The 21498-nt window shown below is 56.2% G+C and overlaps 1 protein-coding gene and 2 long non-coding RNA genes across 6 annotated transcripts in view; 1 reads left to right on the plus strand and 2 right to left on the minus strand.

The window, feature by feature from the left end:
* Positions 1-4442, minus strand: part of RNH1 (ribonuclease/angiogenin inhibitor 1) — a 9729-nt gene extending 5287 nt beyond the window's left edge. The window contains exon 1 of one of the 4 annotated variants that reach the window (XM_049096316.1): positions 4335-4442. The gene's annotated coding sequence lies outside the window, so the exon portion shown is untranslated. Of the gene's footprint in view, positions 1-394; positions 502-641; positions 784-3590; positions 3613-4334 lie in introns of those variants that run through there. The other 3 variants (XM_035701434.2, XM_049096314.1, XM_049096315.1) reach the window with 3 other exon arrangements.
* Positions 4443-5111: 669 nt separating this feature from the next.
* On the plus strand, positions 5112-11597 carry LOC125752931 (uncharacterized). The gene is made up of 2 exons (XR_007403561.1): positions 5112-5401; positions 10224-11597. It is a non-coding gene; the product is annotated as an uncharacterized LOC125752931 (long non-coding RNA).
* Positions 5525-21445, minus strand: LOC112663537 (uncharacterized). Its single transcript, XR_003139320.3, has 4 exons — positions 20676-21445; positions 9648-9841; positions 7662-7773; positions 5525-6137 (listed from the first exon to the last, which is right to left on the minus strand). It is a non-coding gene; the product is annotated as an uncharacterized LOC112663537 (long non-coding RNA).
* Positions 21446-21498: the final 53 nt, after the last annotated feature.

A 21498-nucleotide genomic window follows, 5' to 3' on the forward strand; every position in this document is an offset into this window, starting at 1 on the left:
CGGGACCGGAGGGACCCTCTCTCCCAGGCCAGCCCGACACCAGGGGCCTGGGGTCCCCGGGGGTTCCGCGTGGGAGGAGCCAGCACCCCACCGACGGGCCCCGGGGAACCTCCGGGTTGGGCCTGGGGACTAGGGGCACTTCTAGGGGTCACGGATCCCTCGGTGGCCCCCATGAAAACCCGTCTCGCCCCGCAAAGACGCCGTGTCCCGCGGGTTCTCCCGGGATCGGGGCGGCAGCTGGGCTGCGCCCTGGGGCCCCAACGGGACGCGGACGGCTTTCCCGTGTGACAACTGGCCGGGCGCCCTCGGCCTGAGCCACCCCCCCCCCCCGGGCCGCACGGCGTCCAGGGGGCGTCCAGGGCCCGCGGAGCCCCAGGCCCGGCAGCGCGGTTACCTGCGCGGGGCGCGGGGGAAGGCCGGGGGCGCGCCGGGGTCCGCGCGAGGTCGCCCACGGCCGCCACCAACTTCCGCGCGCGCCGGACGCTGCGCAGGTGTCCGGGCCCACGTGGGCCGCGGTGCGAGGAAGCGGCCGCTCTGGTCGCCCGCAGCACCCCCCGCCCCCCACCTGCGACCCCGCGCCCCCCCCCGCTCCCCCCTGCAACCCCGCTGCCCCCTGCGACCCCCCGCCCCCCGCCGCTCACCCGCCGCCGGCCGCCGCTTCCGCTGGGCAGGGGTGCGGGCGCAGCACGTCGCGGGGCGGGGCGGGGCGGGGCGGGAGGCAGGAGCTGCCCAGCGGGGTCGGCGACAAACAGCCCCGGGCCGCGCCGCCGCCAGGACAGCCGCTCCCGCGTGGAGGGGCCGACGCAGCGGGGGAACCCGGACGCCCCGGGGGCGCTGTCCTGCGCACGGATGGCGGCGGCTCGCGGCCCGGGCCCGTGGGGCGGGGACCCCGGCTGCGGGCGCATCACGCGGGCACTCAGCGCGGCCCTCGCGGCTCCCCGGCCCCACGGAGCCCACGGCCCGCGCGCGCGGAGTGCAGGAAGCCACGTAACAGCGCCGGGGGACCCCGGCTTAGCGCCGCCTGCAGGCCAGGGCGCGACCCCGGGTCCCGGGATCGAGTCCCGCGTGGGGCTCCCCGCGGGGAGCCTGCTCCTCCCTCTGCCTGGGTCTCCGCCTCCCTCCGTGTGTCTCTCATGAATAAATAAAATCTTTAAAAACTATATTAACAGCGCCGATGACGGGGATGTAGCAGGCGGGGGCGGCCGTGGGAGGGCGAGCCCGGGTGCGAGCGGAGAGGGCGCCCCACGCACGCCCGGCACCATCTTTGTGATCACGGGGCGGGGCGGGGAGCGCGTTCTTTGCGGAAATGAGGGTTGGGTTACTCAATCTGGGAGGCTATTTGGCTGAGTCAGTCCTGGCTGGGCGCCAACCGACGGGAGGCCTGGGCCACGAGTATGGGGCGGGCGGAGAGCAGCCTGGATGCAGAGAGCGGGCAGAGGCCAGCTCCCCAGGCCCCCCACGAGCTCCCTCAGAGCAGGCCAAGTTGCCAGGGGCCCCCCCGAGGCCCCCTCCACCCTCACGCAGGAAAGGGACGGTGCCCGGTTTGTGCAGAAGCCACTGAAGCCTGAGGCTGCTGGAGAACGGAGCGAAGCAGTGGGCGCGGGTGGAAGGTGCCTCGGGTGGAGGGGGCCTCCGCTGCAGCGCAGCTCCAGCCAGCTTTCACGTGGCTTTGTTTTCTTCAGGCAAATACCCAGAAGGGGCACCTGGGTGGCTCAGTCAGTGAAGCACCTGCCTCTGGCTCAGGTCATGATGTTAGGGTCCTGGGATGGAGCCCAGCAGCAGCTCCCTGCTCCCTGGAGAGCCCGCTCCTCCCCCTCCCTCTGCTGCTCACCCTGCTCTCACTCTCTGTCAAATAAAATCCTCAAAAAAACAAAAACAAAAACAAAAAAAATAGGATTACTAGACTGTATGGTGCACTACCTTCCACAGTGGCTGCACCAATTTTCACCCCCACCAACACCGCATAAGCATTCCCTTTGCTCCACATCCTCACCAATACTTGTCATGTTGAGTTTTGCCATTCTGACAGGTGAGAGGTGGGAACACACTGTGGTTTTGATTTGCATTTCCCTGACGGTGAGTGAGAAGCATCTCTCCATGTGTCTGCTGGCCATCTAGGTGTCTTGTTTGGAGGAACGTCTGTACAGATCCTCACTCATTTTTTTTAAATATTTATATTAGAGAGAGCAAGCGAGCACAGGGGTTGGGTGTTGGGCAGAGAGAATGTCAAGGAGAGTTCACAAAGAATGCAGGCCTGAGCTGGGGCTCAATCCTGTGACCTAGATCATGACCTGAGCCAAAACCGAGAGTTTGGCACTTGACTGAACCACCCAGGCACCCCCTTGACCCATTTTTAATTAGATTATTTGTTTGGGGTTTTTTGTTTTGTTTTGTTTTTTAGTGTTAAGCTCTTCATATATTTCAGACGTTAACCCCTCATCAGGTATGTCATTTGCAAATACCTCTCCCATTCCATAGGTTGCCCTCTCAACCTTTGTTGATGATGGTTTCCTTTGCTATAAAACATGATTTTTATCACATAAGCACTATGTACCCTTTATAGGAAAACCAGAAGACAGAAATAAGAAAATAAAAGGCCCTAGCTTGCCTGCCTTCCAGAAACACAAAGGCTCTGACATCTATGTATGAGCTCCTGCTCCTCTGTATGCACAATACACATTTAAGAAAAATAATAATAGGGGATCCCTGGGTGGCTCAGCGGTTTAGCACCTGCCTTTGGCCCAGGGCATGGTCCTGGAGTCCCAGGATCGAGTCCCACATCGGGCTCCTGGCATGGAGCCTGCTTCTCCCTCCTCCTGTGTCTCTGCCTCTATCTCTCTATCATAAATAAATAAATAAATCTAAAATAATAATAATAATAATAATAATAATAAGCTACTAGTAATGGTAGGCAGAATAATGATCAAAGATGATTACATCCAAATCCCTACTTTACATGGCAAAAGGGTCTTTCCAGAGGTAGCTAAGTTAAGGGTTTTGAGATGGAGGGATCATTTGGATTACTTGGGTATGCCCAAAGCAGCCACGAGGGTCCTTATAGAATGGAGGCAAAAAGGTGAAAATCCGAGAGCTGTGAGCATGGAGGCAGATGTCCTTGTGGCGTGGCTAAGCTGGAAAAGGCCAAGAAGCAGATGATGACCTGGAAAACCTGGAGGGAATCAGGCCTTTGGATGCTTTGACTTGTCCCTCTAGCACCCACGTCCCACTTCTGATCTAGAGAACTGTAAGAGAAGAAATCCTGTGACGGCAGCAGGAGGACACTGATGCAGCAGGAGCCGCTGTATTTTCCACCAAAGAAGAGAAATGTATACAATGTATACACAAATATACAGGCACACTAATCCACATGTAACAGTCTAACCTTTTTTTTTTTTTTTTTTTTTTTTGACATTCTGTGTGTCTGAGAAAGAGAGCAGGAGCAGGGATCCCCGGGCAGGACTCCGGGATGGGGATGGGATGGTGCCCTGAGCCGTAGGCCTCCACCCCCGCGCCCCGGGCGCCCCAGCAGGCCTAACTTTAACGACCACACCGTGCATCCACGTCGCTCAACCATTTCTGCAGGCTGGCACCTGGATTTTCAGGCCGGAGGCTTCTCAGCAGGCCCCCGGGACACCGTCCTAGAGGGGCCGCCCGGGCTCCTCGGTGCCGTCCCACTTGCGCTCCCGTCCTCCGCACCGACTCGCCCCCAGCTCTCGGCAGGGCTCCCGCGGGACCGGACGGGGCCGGGATGCTGGGGGGGGGAGGGGCGGCCACGCCCAAGGCCCAGCATCCCGCGCGGCGACCCGGGAGGGTCCTCCCTGGGGGTGGGGGGTCCTTGGGGAGTAGGCGGCGAGTTACCCAACTTGGGGGAAATGTGGGCTGAGCCAGCCCTCGCGCCGCCTGCCGGGCGACCACACACAGGGGTCAGGCCGCACCTCGAGAAGGCAGAGGGGAACCCCCGAGGCGCAGACCACGCATGCGCGCGCCCCGGACCCGGGACTCCCAGCGTGCCCCGGGAGGCAGGCCGGCGGCAGGTGCGCACGCGCAGGGGCGCTCTTGGACGCCCTGACGTCACCGCGGCGCCCCGACAGCCGCGAGGCCCCGCCCGCCCCGTCCCCCAGCCCGGCGCGCGCCCCCAGCCCCCGCCGCACCCCGATCCCTCTCCCGGCACTCGTTTCTCCGGCACCCCGCCCCCCGGTGTCGCTCCAAGAGCGCTTCAAGTCTGTCCTGGGCAGCATGGCCACAGCAGTGCCTGGCGCGCGTCCACAGACGACCCGGCCAAGGTCGGCGCCGTTTAGAGCGGACCCCGGGCACGGACCGCGGCAGTGACTGACCTCCAGAAGACGGACCGCGAGGAGCGGCGGGCTACCGGCGGGGGCGGGGCCTGACAGGGCGCGGCCTCGCTGCTGCGTCGGGGCAGGGGGCGGGGCCTGGGCGATGGGCGGGGCTTTGCGTGGGCGGGCGCGGGCTCGCGGGGCGGGGCCTGAGCGGCGGGGGCGGGGCTTTGCGTGGGGCGGGGCCTGAGCGGCGGGAGCGGGGCCTGGGACCCGGGCTGTGCATGAGGAGGGTGCCGGCTGGCGGGGCGGGGCCTGGGGTCGCGGGGGCGGAGTCAAGGGGCGGGGCCTCGCAGGGGGCGGGGCCTCCGTGGCCGGAGTTGGGGTCTCGCTGCTCCCACTTGGCGGCCGGGCGGAGCGGTGGTCCCAGCGCCGCCCTCCCCGCGTCCCGCCCGGGCAGGTGTCCTCGGACGCCCGGCCCAGGCAGTGACATGAAGGTCACCGGGCTGGGGGCTGGGCTGGGAGACGTGGAGCAAGGTGCAGGCCGGACGCTGCACGGCGGTCCGCTGCGGAGCCCCGACTCGGTGGTGCCGGGCTGGACAGACGCAAGGGTGGTTTTGTGAGATTCGTTGGAGCAACGTTTGTCATCTTTGGGCGCTGTTCCATTTATCTAACGGCAGAAACTCTGAATAATCCTGTGTCTTCAAATGCATTCGTGCAATAAACACTTGTCTGAGCCCTTTGTGCGCGGCTGTGCTTCGGTGCTCGAGGTTCAGCACTGGGCCGGGCCGGGGCGGGGGGTGGGGGGGGTGGGGGGGGTGCGCGCCCCCAGGGGAGTCAGCGGCCTGTGAGGAGACGGCGCCAGAGCGCCCCCAGCCCGGGAGCGCCCGTGTCCGCTGCGGCAGGAGGGAGCACCGGGTGCTCAAGGAAAACTGGCTTTTCCTGAGAACTGACTTCTCGAAGCGCTAGAATGTGGCCAATTTTAATAGAAATTGTTTATACTATTCACTTTCCTGTACCCTAGACCTAGTATACTGACCGTGATCAACTTCTAGACTTGATGTCAGCGCCCTTTGGCCTCCTGTGGCCAGCAGCACTGCAGGTGCCTCAAGGAGGAAGGGCGGCAGGTGGGCGCTGCGGAGGGCGGCCGGAGTCACAGGGGCCCGGCAGGCATTACAGGGGCCCGGCAGCAATTTTTTTTTTAATTTATCTATTCATTTATCAGAGAGAGAGAGAGAGAGAGAGGCAGGGACACAGGCAGAGGGAGAAGCAGGCTCCATGCAGGGAGCCCGGCGGGGGACTCGATCCTGGGACTCCAGGATCACGCCCTGGGCCAAAGGCAGGCACCAAACCACTGAGCCACCCAGGGATTCCCCCAGCAGCAATTGTTTTGCTGAAATGTGGTGCTGCTCGCGTGGTGCTGCTGCCACGTGTTCCCTGGCTCGCTGTCCCCGTTTCCTGCGTCGTTTCGGGTATAGGGGCCATATTGGTCAGAGGTTGCTGGGCCCATGCCCAGAGTGAATAAACAAGCACAGCACCGGTTGGAAATGTTCTTAGACGAATAAACAGCACGGACCCTGGTACATAAACGTTCGGACCAACGTCGTGGGTGCAGGCGGGAGGGCAGGCCGTGGGCTACCCCAGTGGTCAGAGCTGACATTCTGGGGGATGACGTCTGCAAACGGGACTGCGTGCCAGGGCCAATCACCGGCTGCATTAAACTGCTCTCCCGCTGGTCTTTAAAGGAGATGCTGGACCCAGCTGACCCGGGGTTTCAGGGGCACACCCTTTGTGCGTCTAGGCTTGGTCGTCTTCATCGGGACACTAGTACCACCATGTCCCTGGCTCCGAGCGATCAGGGCTCTGCGACATAATGCAGGTAAATCCTCGCACACCTGGGCTCTAAATATTGTTGATGCAAGTGTGTGCTGCACGCACGAGGCACTCTGAGGTAGAATCTGGGTTAGGGTTAGGATCCATCACCGGACACCAGCAGCGCCCTCCTGGGCTGACTCTGGGACTGGCTCCCCTCCCTCCCGCAAGAGTTACACTTTTGGAAAGCTGCTAAAATGATGTACTTTCATTTTGTTCTTTTCTATGCCATAAGCTCTTAGATCTGTTTCCTGAGATTCTTGTTAAGGATAAAGAAAACTATTTACAATAAGTGGCCCTGAGGCTGTCAGGTCACACTTGTGATGACCCATAGGGACACGAGAACCTGTGAGGAACGTGGAGGGATGTGCTTCGAGACGCCCCGTGAGGCGCAGCATGAGGGTTAGCACCCTACGTGTGGCTGCAGCCCCTCCTGCATGGGACACGGCCCCTGGGCCACGAGGATTCACGGGAACTAGGTCTTTATCTTCAATCTCACCTGATTCTCCCAGTTATGTCTTTGTCTTTTTATTTATTTACTCACTTATTTTAAAGATTTTATTTATTCATTCGTGAGAGACAGAGGCAGAAGGAACCTGGGATCACACCCTGAGCCGAAGGCAGACGCTCTACCGCTGAGCCCTCCAGGCGCCCCCACCCCGTGCTCTTTCTGACCTTCATGTAGGAAGCCAATTAAACATACACTCGACCTTTGCACTCTATCCCACGCATGAGTCTCTTACACTCTTTACTAGATGTTCGATCCTTTTGACTCTCTGTCTCGGTCCAGGTAATTTCTTTTGACCAGCCTTCCAGTTCACCAATTCTCTCTTTATCTGTGTGGGATCTCTTGTCAACCCCATCCTTAGGTTTAGTTATTTTATTTTTTTTCTTTTGGAATTTCCATTTATTTATTTTTGTTTCCAAGTCTCTCCCTAACCAAATTAGGTACTCTTGTCTTTGACAATGTACTTAACTGAGTACCTTAAGTACAATTATTCTGAAGTCCCTGTCTGATAATGGCATTATCTGCATCTCTGTGGGGTCAACTGTTCTTCATCTCGTCTTACTTCCTGGTATGCCAGATTACTTTTTTTTTTTTTTTTTGCCAGATTACTTTTGATCGAGTGTTGCATATTTGTGATTAAAGAAATTGTAGGGGATCCCTGGGTGGCTCAGCAGTTTAGCGCCTGCCTTTGGCCCAGGGCGCGATCCTGGAGTCCTGGGATCGAGTCCCATGTCGGGCTCCTGGCATGGAGCCTGCTTCTCCCTCCTCCTGTCTCTCTCTCTCTCTCTCTCTAGGTCTATCATAAATTTTAAAAATCTTAAAAAAAAAAAAAAGAAATTGTAGAGAATTGGGCGACTGGACGGTACTGGGTGATACTGTCCCCTGTTGGAGCGACTGCTAGGCCAGGAGCACCAGCAGTCACCAGGTAACCTCAATCCCGACGGTGGGTTTGGATCCCTTGCCACTGAGCTTCCGTTCATACTGGGGCTGGTCTCCTTTCTGCTTACCTTGATCTGTGGTGTAGATCTTCCAGGATCCAACCAATAGCCTGGAGAATTTACTGCGGCCCATCTTCCTAAGCACAGTTCCTGAAGCTCGTTCTTATCTCCCATCCCTGGGCTGCGGGAGAAAGTGCTGGGCAGCCTCCCGGCTGTTGCCCTCTGAGTCAGCAGAGCGAGCTCATGGGCTGAGCCTTCCTCGCTGCCTGGCTTGGTCACGACACACAGGTGTGTGTATTTTGTCCTAACCCAGGGCTGGCTCTAATTCCCAGCCGGGGGTTGACCTGAGCCTCTGTTCACCATCTCAGGATACGGGGCCACCTTCCTCTTTTCAAGATCACAAAATGCAACCTGTGCTTGGGATTATGCTCCAAGGCCTTGGGGGGCCCAGAAATAGACATTTCTGAGAAACAGATATGATTCACATAATCTGTGCCTTTGGGAGTGAGTTATTGACTTGGGGGTAGCAAGCTGGAGTCGCCACCGGGTACCCAGGCTGATGTGGGCCGCTCCCCAGCCTCTTGGGGAGGAGCCCAGAAAGGGGAACAGATTTTCTGTCCAGGACACAGGCATTTTCTGGGGGCACTCATGCCACCAGGGAACTTCACACTGATTATGGCCGCAGCCGACCTCAGTGCTGCTCTGAGCCGCCCCTGCCTGAGTGTCAGGGCCGAGGTGTAGACCACCCCCACCCCCCGCAGGGGCAGCATCTCTGTGATGAAGTTCAGAGGACCTCAGGAAGCCATGGGGGGATCATGGCCGTCCCCCACTTAGGATGAGGAGGAAGAGGGGATGGAGGCAGAGCGAAGTGTGGCACCCTGGTTAGGCCTGGTTGGGGTGGATGCTGGGGCTCCCTCCACAGGCTCCCCCTCAGGGCCCTCATAGGCTTCTGAGGCACAGGCCCTTCTTCTTGGAGCCCCCCACTTCCCCTTAAATGCCCCCATTTCCCTGGACCCCCTTCATCCCCTGGAAGCCAACCTACCCCCCCAGAGCCCTCCTTGCTCCCCAAGAGCTCCTCCTCCCTCTAGGAGCCCGACATCTCCTGGGAGCTCCTGCCCAAAGCCCCATCATCCTTGTGGAGCCCATGTCCTCCTGGAGCCCCACCCACCACCCAGGAGCGCCCACATCCCCCAGGAGCCCCCATCCCCTGGAGCCCCTCTGTCAGCTGGGAGGCCCTCCATCAAAGTCCCCCGCCAAGTGTCTTGTTCCCTGGGAGCCCCAGGGCCCAGCAAGGGGAGACGTGGACCTGCAGGTTGTGCAGACTGTCTCTCGGGCCCCGATACACAGGGTCTCTGAGAGCCGGGGATCCCTCGGACGTGAAGGGCATGGAGGTGTGGCCCAGGACGTCCAGGGGGATTTGGAGGCGCAGTGAGTGATGGTGGGGACGGGCTGGCTCTCAGGGAAGAGGAAGGGAGACCCCAGGCGTCAGCCCCAGGGCCTGAGGACGTCGTTGGGCTGGTCACCGGTGGAGAGGACCGAGCAGAACCCCCTCGAGGTGGGTAGATGTACTGGCAGTAATTGGGGGATGCCCCGAGACACCTGGGGATTTGGCTACCAGCGTAGTGGGGAGGATCACACCTGGTGCACATTTACTACCGTGGGGAGGGGGTCCAGCCGCCCCCCTGGGCTCACCAGGGCCTCACTGTCAACCAGGGAAGGCAAAGGCCATCACGGGTCAGGCCAGTGGCTGGGGGCCCAGGGAGGCCAGCAGAGGGGTGGACTCGCACGAAGCCAGTGGGGCTCGACACCCCTCACTGTGCCGGCCCCTCCAGGGCACAGGACTCCCGCGGCAGGGGGTGCGTCGTCACAGGCTGCACAACCGTGCGACAAGAGCATCCTCACTGAGGCAGCGTCTTCCCTCCAGCATCTCCTCTCTTCTGCCCACCCCCCCCCCCGGTTCCCACAGCACTGTGGGACCAGCTCCCCTGGGCAGGGGAAGGCCGCCGGGCCGCGGGCGCCACCTGTGCCGGCGTAATCAGGGCATTCACCGCTTACCGATGACACCATGACTACCTGCCGCGCCTGCAACAGTCAGGGCGTGGGGGGCGCAGCGGCGGAGAGTCGGCCTGTGGCTCAGGGCGCGACCCCGGGTCCCGGAATCGAGTCCCACATCGGGCTTCCTGCGCCGAGCTGCTTCTCCCTCTGCCTGTGTCTCTCCTCTCTCTGGGTCTCTCAGGAATAAATAAAATCTTTAAAAAAAAAAAAAAAAGGAAGTCCTAAACACCAAAAAAGATGATTTGGGGGGCAGTCACCCACCTGTGGGGACAGAAGGGTCTTATGGGGACCAGCTCCTCCTCTGGGGATGGCACACACGGCTGTGTGACAGATGAGCCCCCAGGGCCCACTCGGAGGCTACATGTCTGGGGAGCTTGGACCTAGTCACATGAGGTCCTGGGCCCCACTGTGTGAGGTGACCCTGCACACGCGACTCCGCTATGGGGCCGTGGCTTCCGGTTACTGCAGTTAGAGGCGGGGAGAGGCCAGCCCTGGACTCACATGGATTCCTGAGACCCGGGCTGCGGTTAATGCCTCCCATCACCTTACCTGCCTCCCCCTTTCTTCTTCACCCAGGAGGCCAAAGGTAGAGCTAGAGAGCCTGGGGCAGATCCAGAGCCTCGCATCAAACCTTCCGTCAATATGACACATCTACACAGCAGGATCTGTGCATCTGGTAGTAAGACTGAAGCGATCCGCACCGACCGCGCTGGAGTCATAACCAGAAAACCCGAGGGCCGAGGCCCAGCAGGTTGCAGCCCCCCTCCACGGGGTCCGCGTGTCTGAGCACAGAACCCGAGGGCCGCAGGGCCCCTGAACCTCTCCAGCAGGTGTGAGCCTCTGCGGAGACACCGTCCTGTTCCAGCTGCAGGGCCCCCCTTCTTCCCTCCGTGGGCCCCCGTCCTGCTCCGTCTGCAGGGACCCCGTCCTGTTCCCTCTGCGGGGAGCATCCCCCCTCCCCCGTCCTTCCGCACGGGTCTACACTCGGGCCTGGATGGGAGTTGTCTGATGTCTTGGTCTTGTTTCTGCCATCAGAGGACAACCCACTGAGGTTTGCGCCCCCAGTGCCCCTGCTTCCCTCCGCGGGCTCTTCCACTGAGGGGGAGTCCTCCTTTCCGCCTGTCCATCTGTCTGTACTTCCAGGAGGACAGCACTGAGTGGACGACTCTGTGCAGGCCCCACGAGCGGCCTCGCCTGCGTGTTCCCACTGCTGCGCTTCTGTCCCGGACGTGTGCGCCCCCGAGGCCCCGACCCCGACCTCGGCCCCGACCCCCGACCCCACCCGGGTCTGTCCCCGCGGCCGCCCCTCGTGCACCCGCACCTGCCTTCCCTTCGGCTTCCTCTGTCCGTGAGCCTGGGCATGAGCAAGAGCGCCCAGCCCCCACCTGCCTCTGTGCCACCCCCTCCCGGGGCACCGCACCCTCGGGGGCGCACACGTGCCAGGCTCCCGTTCCTTCCCGTGGAGTAATACTCGTGGTGTAGACGCCGGGGTGCTTCCTCCGCTCGGCAGCCACCCCGGGGGTGCCGCAGGAAGAGGGCCGTGTGGACCGGCTCATGTTCTCGTCTTCCGTGGGCAGCCAGCCAGCAGGGGCCTTGCGGTCGCCCGGGAGCTCAGCCGTTCCTCCAAGGCCGGGCGGCCACCTTATCTCCGCAGAGAACCATATGTGGTTCCAGAAGAATCCGCCAAACTGACTCCAGCGCCCCCAGCAGCAGGGAGTGAGCGGCCTGGTGGCTCAGGCCTGGTGGCTCAGCGGACAGACAGCCTGCAGACAGACAGCGTGCAGGGGCATCGCAGTCCTTCCCCGGCCACCTGGGGACCTGAGCTCTCTCCACGCTTCCCGGCGTCCACGCAGCTTCCCGGAGGAGGTGCGCATCCAGTGTCTCCCTTGGCTGGCCTGATGTGGGAAACCATGAGACGTGCCTCCTTAAATAAATGCATTTATTTAAGAATGGCGAGAAAATTCAAATTTAAAAAATCATGCTAACCTGAGACAAAGGCAGTGGAGGTAAGGGATGCAGCCAGTAGAAACGACTCCATCATCAACCAGAGGTTTACTCAAACCTCCTGTGCCCTCGTCAGAAGGGAATTGCAGGAGGAGGAGACGGACAGCGCGGGCGGCCGCGCGGGTTGCACAGATGCACCAAGTGCACAGCATGTCATGTGGGCACGTTGGGGACGGGGGTGATTTCATGCTGGCCTGACGGTGGCACACAAGCTGTGACGCAGCTGCGTGGAGACCCCACAGACACGGGGTGGTGCTCCCAAGTGCCCCAAGCACGGGAGGACACCTGACAAACTGGCCACAAACTCGCAGGCTTTGACCGTCACGCTCCCGGGGAAGCTGGGAGGACCGTCGCCCCGCCGGCAGCAGCGTGAAGGATTCCGTGGGCCCCGCTGGAGGAGGGACGGGATGGGTGGCCCGCTCAGCACCCAGCAGCCTTCCTCACCCGCCCATCCCCAGTGGCAGAGCCAGTGCCCTGCGTGACCCTCCCGGTGCGGGGTCACATCACCCTCCCGTGAAATGGTTGGACGGGGACTTCGTCATCATCGCGCCCTGGGGATGTGGGTGCCAAGGGCAGCTGAAGCAGCAGGCGGGCGGCTGCCTTCTTGGGCACGGGTGGGGGGTCCTGGCGGCCCAGCGGCTGTGCAGGAGGATGGCGAGACTCTCCTGGGTGGGGGTGCCTGCGCACGCACAACATGGTGTAGGACCCTGTCCTCACCCTGTGGGGCACGACCTGGGGTAAGAGGGGTCAGGACACGAAGCCGCCCCCAGCCCTGGAAGCGCACGGTAGAGGCTGTGGGCACTGGGGCCGGGACCCCCTGAAGGCGCCTCCGGCACCAGCATCGCACCCCCCACCCCAGCTGCAGGACTCGCCAGCTCCGTCTTCTGCTCTCAGGCTGGCGGCCTCCTTGTGGACAGGAGCCGGGGGGCAGAAGCTGGGGTGCAACCCGTGTGCCCAACATCAGCAAGTCTCAGGACCCAGCCCAGAACATTGCCCTGAGCTCACCTGATCCTGGAAACAGCAGGAACCACAATGACACCATGTGTCCCACCACCTAACGGGCCATAGCCTGGGTGGGAAGGGGAGCTTTAGTGACCTGGCCGAGCTAGGGCCTCGTCCCGGGTGATGACTTGAGTCCGGGTGCTGGTGTGAGAGGAGTGCTGGACACCTGCAGCGGCGATGCCTGCTCGGGCCCGACCCTCCGGGAGCCACAGTACATCACTCAAGGATGCACGTGCTAGGAGCAACCCGTAGGCAACATCTACACACAACAGAAGGAAAAGACCCGCAATCCAAGGCTCAGGCAGCACGCTCCTAAGGCCTGGTGTTTCCATACGTCCGTGGAATGCAGACGGACATACGTGGAACGCAGACGTGCAGACATGCTATGTGATCGAGGCTTTCGTTTAGATCCACAGTGATTTTCAGACAATGAACCCCAGGACCGACTCCGACCTCAGAAAACGATGGGAGCCCCTGGGAGACCTGGCCAGTCCCACCAGCTGGGACCGTGGAGGTAGCTTCCAGCCTGATCCGCGTCTGTTACCCCACGTGGACCTTCAGTCACACACGTCCGCATTCCCGAGGACACAGAGCCACTCGGTATGTTGTGAACCGGGTAGAAACGGTCCCCGGTGCTCGTCCTTCCCCACGTTGCTTTTTATCAGCACATTGATTAACCTCCAGCAAGACAGAGAGAATCAAAGAAAGACCTAATTTCCCAACATTAGGAAGGAGAGGATATGAATACAACCCAGGTAAATATGGAAAGGGTAAGAAGGGAAACACAGACAGCGCTACGCACCGAAGTTCGACAACCCAGACGAGGTGGAACAACTCTCAAAACCACACACGTGCCAACTCCCTGTAGATGAACTAAAGAACTGGAGGAGTTCCTGCAGTGTGTGCGTGCACATGTCTCCACATTAGCGAGGAATTAACCCAGTTCTCATGCACTGACCGGCGTCCCAGCAGGTGAACCCCGTTCCAGTCTAGAGAGCACTGCGGGTGAGGGACGCACTCCCACAAGACAGCCCCCAGTTCAGACACCAACCAGCTTGTCTCCTGTGCTTCCGACTGACCGGCTATGGAGTCGGGTCCTCAGGGTCATCTCTGGTTTCGTTCATTTGCTGGAGCAGCTCACAGACCTCAGGAGACCAGCTGACCAAGTGGATCGCAGTTTTATTGACTGAATGAGAGGCCAGGTGGAGAGATACGTGGGGTGAGGTCTGCAGGGGTCCCTGGTCCCTTCTGCCTCCTGGAGTTCGGGGCCCAGGGGCCTGGGCAGGCAGTTCACTGACCTGGAAGCCCTCTGACCCCTCCCCCTCCTTGAGTTTTGATGGAGGCTCCAACCCTCCAATCACAGTTGGTTGGCCCTGGCCTCCAGCCCCCATCCTTAGGGCCTTCCCAAAGTCCCCTCATGAACATACACCCAGCTGTGGTGGGTAGGGGCTGGGTACGTAAGACGGGATGCCCACCTTACCTCCACAGCTCTGGGGGATCTCCGGAACTGAGGATAAGAGACCAGCCACAGTCACAAGAGATGTGCCCTTTGCTCTTAGAAATTCCAAGCGTTTAGGGATGAAGATCAAAAACGTATTTATTATAAATCACAATATCACAGCCCTATAACAATTTTTAAGAATTGAATTTGTGGACAGCCCAGGTGGCTCAGCTGTTTAGTGCCACCTTCAGCCCAGGGCCTGATCCTGGAGACCCAGGATCGAGTCCCACATCTGGCTCCCTGCATGGAGCCTGCTCCCTCTGCCTGTATCTCTGCCTCTCTCTCTCTCTCTCTCTCTCTCTCTCTCTGTGTCTCATGAATAAATAAATAAAATCTTAAAAAAAAAAAGAATTGAATTTGTAGTTACCCCCAGTGAAAAATCTCCAGGCCTCCAGATGATTTCAATGACAAATTTTGACAGACATTTAAAGAAGAAAGAATGCCAATCATATGCAGTCTTCTCCAGAACAGGAGAGAATATGTCCCAAATTATGTTAAGGACAGCATTTCCCTGGTACCCTGACTTAAGAGTATAAAAGAAAGAAAGAAAAAAGAATAGAGGAAGGGAAGAAGGAAGGAAGGAAGGAAGGAAGGAAGGAAGGAAGGAAGGAAGGAAGGAAGGAAGGAAGAAAGGAAGGAAATAAAGGGCAAACACGGTCAAATATCCCTATGAGCTGCATTAAAATCTTCAATAAAAATATAGTGGATTCAGGGATCCCTGGGTGGCGCAGCGGTTTGGCGCCTGCCTTTGGCCCAGGGCGCGATCCTGGAGACCCGGGATCGAATCCCACATCGGGCTCCCAGTGCATAGAGCCTGCTTCTCCCTCTGCCTGTGTCTCTGCCTCTCTCTCTCTCTCTCTGTGACTATCATAAATAAAATAAAAAAAATATATATATAGTGGATTCAAATGCTGTAATATATAAAAACAATAATGCAGCACAACCAAGTGGCATTTATCCTGAAAATACAAGATCGGTTCATCAGCTGAGAATGTATCATTATAATCTGTCAGATTAATGATCTAAAGAAAAAAGCTCACACATCCTATCAGTTGATACAGAAAGCATTTAACAAAACCCAACACCTATTCATGATTTAAAAAAAACTTCCAACAAAATAGGAAGAGAGGGGAACTTCCTCAACCAGTACGCGGCATCTACAGAAACATAGAGCAACTTACGTGACACGTAATGGTGAAGCACTAGATGCTCTCGCTGAAACCAGGAATAAGACAAAGAAATCTACTCTTATGAGTCTCATTCAACATCATACTGAGAGTCAAGGCACTCCAATGAAAAATTAATAAATGTACCCAACGTGAGAAAGAAAGAAATGAAACTGTGTATTCACAGATGACACGATTAGAAAATCCCAAAGAATCTATGAGAAAAATTTGGAGAACCAATACATAACTTTGGTGAGGTCTTGGGATGCACGATCGCAACAGAAAAACCACATTTAGACAGCAGAAATTTAAAATTAAAATTTTAATCTTTATTTTTAAAAGACAGCTATCTACAATAGCTCCAAAATAGATCAAATACTCAGGTAGACATCTACAGAAAACCTGCACTGGATCTATATGTTGAAAACTGCAAAATTTTGAAGACACGTTAAATGACTTAAATAAATGGGGAGACATACCATGTTCAGGGATTGAGAGATTTGACATAGTAAAGACATCAGTTCTCTTTAAATGATCTGTAGATTAATCACAGTCCCACTCGAAACCCAGCAAGACTTCCTGTAGATACAGGTAAGCTATTCTCAAACTTAGGCACAAAGATGGAAAATCTGGAACAGCTTAAAGAATTTTGAAGAAAAGTGAAGGTGTGAGCATCACATTACCTTATTTTATTTTTTTATTTTTTTAAAGATTTTATTTATTTATTCATGATAGACGTAGAGAGAGAGAGAAAGACAGGCAGAGGGAGAAGCAGGCTCCATGCAGGGAGCCCGACACGGAGCTCGATCCCAGGACTCCAGGACCATGCCCTGGGCCAAGGGCAGGCGCTGAACCGCTGAGCCACCCGGGGATCCCACATTACCTTATTTTAAAACTGACTCTGAAGTGGTAGCGATGGAGCCAGTGTGGCATAGGTGAAGGAGAGACACATAGACCCATGGGACAGACCCCAGAGCCCAGAATAAACCAAGAGCAATAAAGGTAACTCCATTTTTTTTTTTTTTTTTTTTTACAAAGGGAGAAAGACCATTCACTAGAGAAAGGATAGTGTTTTCAACAAATAGTATTGGAGCAAATGGGTATTTTCGTGCAAAACAAAAACAAAAAAAAACAAAGAATCTTGGTCTGAATTGCATAATTTCTGCAAAGATTAACTCAAAATGAATCATAGGTCTAAATATAAAACTTTTAAGGTAGCCCTGGTGGCGCAGCGGTTTAGCGCCGCCTGCAGCCCGGGGTGTGATCCTGGAGACCCGGGATCGAGTCCCACATCGGGCTTCCTGCATGGAGCCTGCTTCTCCCTCTGCCTGTGTCTCTGCCTCTCTCTCGCTCTCTCTGAATGAATAAATAAATAAATCTTTAAAAATAAATAAATAAATAAATAAATAAACAAACAAATAAATAAATAAATAAATACAAAACTTTTAAATAGGGACACCTGCATGGCTCCATGGTCGGGCATCTGCCTTTGGCCAGGGGCCCCGGGATCAAGTCCCACATCAGGCTCCCTGCATGGAGCCTGCTTCTCCCTCTGCCTGTGTCTCTGCCTCTCTCTGTGTGTCTCTCATGAATAAATAAATAAAATCTTGAAAAAAAAGGAAATGGATGTATTCCCAGAAATATATAAACCACCAAAACTGAAACAGGAAGAAGTAAAAAAAAAAAAACCTGAATAGACCCATAACCAGCAAGGAAATTGAAGCAGTCATCAAAAATCTCCCAAAAAACAAGAGCCCAGGGTGGGACGGCTTCCCAGGGCAATTCTAACAGACATTTAAAGAAGAATTTAAAAAATTAAAAAAAAATAAAGAAGAATTAATACCTATTCTTCTGAAGCTCTTTCAATAAATACAAATGGAAGAAAAACTTCCAAACTTTCTATGAGGCCAGCAATAATATGATCCTCAAACCAAAGACTCCACCAAAAAGGAGAATTACAGACCAATATCCCTGACGAGCACGGATGCAAAAATACTCACCAAGATACTAGCCAATAGGATCCAACAATACGGTAAAAGGGTTACTCACCACGGCCAAATTGGATTTATTCCTGGGCTGCGAGGGCGGTTCAACATTTCAAATCGATTAGCATGAAACACCACATAAATAAAAGAAAGGACGAGAGCAAAATGATCCTCTCAATTGACGCAGAAATTACATTTGACAAATACAGCATCCTTTCTTGATTAAATCTCTCCACAATGGAGGGATAGAAGGAACATTCCTCAGCATCTACGAAAAGCCCACAGCAAATATCCTTCTCAATGGGGAAACACTGGGAGCCTTTCCCCTAAGATCAGGACCACGACAGGGATGTCCACTCTCACCACTGCTAGTCAACATAGTCCTAGAAGTCCTAGCCTCAGCAATCGGGCAACACAAAGAAATAAAAGGCATTCAATTGTCAAAAAAGAAGTCAAACCCTCCCTCTTAGCAGATGACATGATACTGTACATAGGAAACCCAAAGGACTCCACCCCAAGATTGCTAGACCTCACACAGCCATTCGGCAGTGCGGCAGGAGGCACCATCAATGCCCAGAAGTCGGTGGCATCTCTACACACTAACAACGAGACTGAAAAAGAGGAACTAAGGTGTCAATCCCATTTACGGTTGCACCAAAAGCCATGAGATGCCTAGGAGTAAACCTAACCAGAGAGGCAAAGGATTAGTACTCTGAACACTATACAACATTCATGAAAGAAATGGAGGAAGACACAGAGAAATGGGAAAATGTTCTGTGATCATGGACTGGAAGAACAAATATTGTGAAAATGTCTACGCTCCCCAGGGCACCCCTGAGTGCAATCCCTGCCAAGATGCCATCAACATTTTCCACCGCGCTGGAACAAACAGTCCTAAGATTGGCGTGGAGCCAGAAGAGACCCTGCAACAACGGCAGGAGAAACAGGGGCAAAAATGAACTATTGGGGCTTCATCGTGACAAAAAAGCTTCTGCAGCAAAGGAAACACTCAACAGAACCAAAAGGCAACCAAGAAAATGGGAGAAGATGTTTGCAAGCATCTTATCATGCAGAGGGCTGGTATCCAAGGTCTGTAAGGAACTTCTCAAACTCAACACCCAGAGAAGAAATAATCGAGTCAAGAAATGGGCAGAAGGCACGCGCAGACATTTCCCCGAAGAGGACATACAAATGGCCAACAGACCCAGGAAAAGATGCTCCTCCTCCCTCGGCCTCAGGGGAACACGGGTCAGATCGACACCAGGTCAGCACGTCACACCTCCAGGATGGGCTGACATGAACGGGACAGGAGGCAGCAGGTGTAGGAGAGGATGAGGAGGAAGGGGAGCCCTACACTGCGGGCGGGAACACGGGCTGGCGGGCGCCCCAGAGAGCGCTGCGGAGGGTCCTCAAGGAGTGACAAACAGCTGCCCCCCCGAGCGGCAGTGGCACTGCTGGGCATTTACCCCAAAGACACGGATGCCTCCTAAGGGGCACCTGCCCCCCAGTGTCCACGGCAGCTGGGTCCACTGTAGCCACGCTGTGGGAGGAGCCTCGGTGTCCTCGGGCAGATGATGGATAAAGAGGATGGAGATGGATGATAGATGATGGACGGACGGACGGACAGATCGATTGGAATGTCACTCGGCTATCAAAGAGAAGGAAACCTTGCCATTTGCAATGACGCGGACAGAACTAGAGGGATCGTGTTAAGTGAAATAAGTCAGTCGGGAAAGAAAATGACCGTGTGGTGTCACTCATACGTGGAATTAAAGAAGCAAAACAGAAGAACATCTGAGAACGGAAGGAAAAATAAATAACATGGAAACAGAGAGGGAGGAAAAAGAGACTCAATCATAGGAAACAAACTGAGGGTCGCCGGAGGGGAGAGGAGCCGGGGGATGGGGTAACGGGGGACGGGCACGTGATGTCACGAGCACTGGTGTTCTCTCCAACTGAATCCCTCAATTCCACCTCTGAAGCTAATATTACACTCTACGTCAATTAATTGGATTTAAATTAAATTTTTAAAAAAGATCACTGACCACATCAGAGCGCATTCCCTCCGGGCTCTGGATCCTGCTCCTTCAGCTGATGCCGGAACCACCCCCCGTGGGTCTGGTTTGTTTAAGTAGGCCCCACGCCTCGTCCACAGCCCAGCCTAGGGCTAGAACTCATGACCCCCAGATCAGGACCGGGGGCGAGGTCAGGAGTCGGGTGCTTCACCCACAGAGCCAGCCGGGGCCAAGAACCGCGCTGGTTCATCCTGCATCTCTGACATCGGTTGAAATAGGAAAGTGTTGCGTCCCACTCTGTCCTGCTTCTCCAATACTGACTTGCTGTCCGGGGTCATTCATGGGGGCGGACGGATGTTAGAGGGTTAGTTTTTTTTTTTTTTTTATTTCTAAGATCTGCCACCATGACTTTGATAGGAGTGACATTGAGACTGAGGGTGGCTTCAGGAACTGCGGACATTTTCACAAGCTGAGGCCCCCGCCCCACAAGCCCAGGACGGCCTCCCAGAGCCTGGAGGGTCTCAGCGCATGAGTCTCGCGCTCCCTCGATTCAGTCTAACTACTTTGTCCTCTGTGATGCTCCCGAGAAGGGAGTCATGTCCTTAATTTCCTTCCTGAGGCTCATTGTCGGGACACAGCGAGGCTACTGAGCTCTGTAGGGTCGTTCTGTGTCCCTGAACGCTCCTGAACTCACACCTTAGTTCTAACAGGTTTTGGTGGAGGCTCTCGGGTTTCCAGTTTCTAGTGCCGCGTCTTCAGCAAATAGGGACAATGTGATGTCCCCCTTCCAGGTGTGGAACCTCTGCTGTTTCCTGTCTGTTGACTACATACATTAGGACTTCCAGCACTGAGAGGGGACCTCCTTGGCTTGTTCCTGCTCAGGGGAGACGATTTCAGGTTTTCACCCTTGAGGATAACGTCAGCTGCGGGGCTTCCTAGCGGCCTTTATTCTGTTGATAGACATTTCCTCAAAACCCATTCTGTGCTTTTTATGTTGTATTCTGTCAAATGCTTTTCCTGCAACTCTCGAGGGGATCATGTGGTTTCTGTCCTTTCTCTGGTTAATGGGATGGATCGTGCTGACTGATGGCCAGAGGGGCCGCGGGAGGCAGGTGGGCAACATGGATGAACAACAGGAAAAGCTACAAACGTCTGGTTCTAAATAAAGAAATCCCAGAAATTTAGAAAGTACAGCCTGGCAATAGAGTCAGTACTGTTGGGACAACTTTGTATGGGGACAGACGGTGATGCTGCTTCTCGTGGGGAGAGCTGAGTGAGGCACAGAACTGTCAAGTCACTAGTTGTAGCCCTGAAACTACTGTCACGTTGTGTGTCGACTGTACTTCAATACATACCAAGGAAAAGGGGTTTCTGGTAGGACTCCCAGTGGGTCCGTGAAAGGCATTTACACGGTCGTTACACATACGAAGGCACCTCTGCAGAGGGGATCAAGATGCTCACATGTCTTCATGTTAATTTTTAGAAGATTTACTTGAGAGAGAGTGCAGTGGGGGGGGCCGGGGGAGAGGGGGAACCTGGAGCGGACTCCTCACCCACCAGAGCCCGAGCCCCACGCGAGGCTCCACGCCACAACCTCGAGATCCTGACCTGAGCCAAACTAAAGAGTCGACGTGGAACCGACGGAACCACCCAGGAGCCCCTCAAATGTTCCTAACTGCAACCCCATGCTGTGAACCCTGGGGGGCGGGGGAGCATCGTGACCCCCAGTCTGCCTTGAAGGGTGGGAGGCCTGCAGGGCCCGAGAATGGGAACTGAGGATGTGGGAGGGTGCCTGCATCCCCTTCCCACCCGGCGTGGGGACAGGACCCTTCCCCGGGACCCTCGGCCTTCAGGGTGAAGGGCTAAGTGCTGATTGGACCCCGCCTGCCCACAGTCATGATGCGGAACTCCACTGTGGGCAGAACTGTGCTGCCCCCGGGTTCCACCGCTGCCTGGTGCCCACTCTGTGTCCGCAGACCTTCGGAGGCACTCGTGCTCCGGATCTGGCTTGCAGCGACCCGACTCTCCTGCTCTCCCCAGTAGCCCAGTACTCCTCTCCCCTCAGTACCCCAACTCTCCCGCTCTCCCCAGTACCCCGGTACTCCCACTCTCCCCAGTACCCCAACCCTCCCACTCTCCTCAGTACCCCCACTCTCCCACTCTCCCCAATACCCCCAC

This window comes from Canis lupus, chromosome 18, assembly GCF_003254725.2.
Source record: "Canis lupus dingo isolate Sandy chromosome 18, ASM325472v2, whole genome shotgun sequence".
Lineage (NCBI taxonomy): Eukaryota > Metazoa > Chordata > Mammalia > Carnivora > Canidae > Canis > Canis lupus.